Below are 1,943 nucleotides of genomic sequence, written 5' to 3' on the forward strand. Positions count from 1 at the left end.
CATACATCATGATACACTTCAGAATTGTCAATAAAAGAATTTGGTACAAATCATAGGTTCTTCTTAAGCACAAAACATTAAAAATTCATCCATACTATAAAAGCAATTATCGATTAAAAACTCCTTTAGCTTTTTCTTAAATCTATTTATAGGTGTTATGGTAAAAATGCTGTCCGGCAGCTTACGTAAAATGTAATAAGAGTATTCTTTTACTGATTTCTCATTTAAAATGTTATTTCTTATTTTATCCTTATTTCTAGTATTATAACAGTGACTAGCATTTGACGATACATTATTACTTTTTTTTGCATACAAACAATTAAAATATATGAAGAGACTAGTAACAGTAAGGATATTATCCTTCTTAAAGAGGGGTCGACAAGACATTGTTTGATCTTTTATACCATTCAGAATTCTCATAGCTTTTTTCTGTTTACGAAATAGAGCACCCAAGAGTTCTTTGTTACCTTTTTCATTTCCCCATATTAAAATTCCATATGATAAAAATGATTGGATGAAGGCATTAAAAACAAGTATGTTATGTTTCTTATCTAAAGCTAGACTGGTTTGGCTGAGTACAAAAATTCCACGATTTATACTTTTGATTACTTTTTCAATATGTTTGTCCCATTTTAAATAACAGTCTATTTCTATACCAAGGAATTTTGATGCTTTTACTTGTTCAATCTGAACCTGATTAACTTTTAAGTTAGTATTTTCGTTACAATTGAAGGACATGAGTACTGTTTTTGATAAGTTTAGCGCTAGATTTAGAGAGGCGAAAAATAGAGAAATTTCGGATAGAATCTCTTTAGCAATTTGCTGAGCCTCCTCTATGTTACTACTTTTAATAAGGATATTTGTGTCGTCCACATATAGTATAAATTCACAGCCATATTTTTCGATAATACTCCTAATACAATTAGTATACAAGATAAAAAGGTATGGTCCAAAAACTGACCCTTGTGGAACGCCTTTTTTTACAGTCTTAAATAGGGAACTTACAGTATTGTTTGATTTGCTGTCCTTAACAAGTACTACTTGTTGTCTATCATTCAGATATGAAGAGACTAGCCTTAAGGCTTTTCCTCTTATACCATTTTTCAATTATGTCGAGTAGAATGCTGTGATCTACACAGTCGAAAGCTTTACTTAGGTCTAGAAATATTGCTAACACTATTTTATTTTCTGCCTTTGATTTGATTATGAAATCATTTATCCTTTTTTTGAAAACGGCACGGAAAAGAACGTGGTTTGTAGTGGTGTGGGTGTGGGAAAGTCTTCTGCTACCCTCTTTCTTTTGCCAACCTGCAAAACAATAAATGTAATGAAATCGTAACATTCCTACTTTTATGTTGTTTGTGAAACGACCATAACTTTAAAATATCATTTTTTGTGACTTGTTTGACATATTTAATACATAAACTTATTTTTGTGAACGAGACTGTTTTAAAATGTTTTATTGTGTTGTATGCTATTTTTATGTTGGCGACAGTGTCAGGTGATCCCTCACGGTGTGCCCCATGTCCCCTGCTTCAACAGCTTCGCTATCATTTCTCATACTGTTCTGTAATTGTATATTGTTCTGACATTTCATGAGCTCAGCAATTATTTGATGGCGATCCTCGGTAATTAAGAAACTGTTTCACAATCCTGACTGAGCATAGTTTCGCCTCGTGCCCTCGCGGCTCGCAGAGGTTCAATGTTTTTTTCACCCTTTAAATGGACTCTTTTTTTGCGGTCGTCAACAAGTCCTCTCATAAAGCACGAACACACTACTAGACCCTGCGAGCCGATCCCTCTCTGAACCGACTGGCCTTGCGTCGAACCGACCGGTTCGGTGCGTGGCCGACCAGCCGACAATGTACTTTGGGCCGCGTGGCGCAGGACCTGACCTGAAGTGACGTTGGCCACACGTGCACACGTCATCCCCCCCCCCCCCC

The 1,943-nt window shown here is 35.6% G+C and overlaps 1 protein-coding gene across 7 annotated transcripts in view; it reads left to right on the top strand.

The window, feature by feature from the left end:
• LOC113204187 (glycerol-3-phosphate acyltransferase 3) overlaps positions 1-1,943 on the top strand; it is a 14,868-nt gene that overhangs the window by 6,059 nt on the left and 6,866 nt on the right. The window lies entirely within an intron of this gene.

This window comes from Frankliniella occidentalis, unplaced genomic scaffold, assembly GCF_000697945.3.
Source record: "Frankliniella occidentalis isolate FOCC.00 unplaced genomic scaffold, Focc_3.1 Scaffold651, whole genome shotgun sequence".
Lineage (NCBI taxonomy): Eukaryota > Metazoa > Arthropoda > Insecta > Thysanoptera > Thripidae > Frankliniella > Frankliniella occidentalis.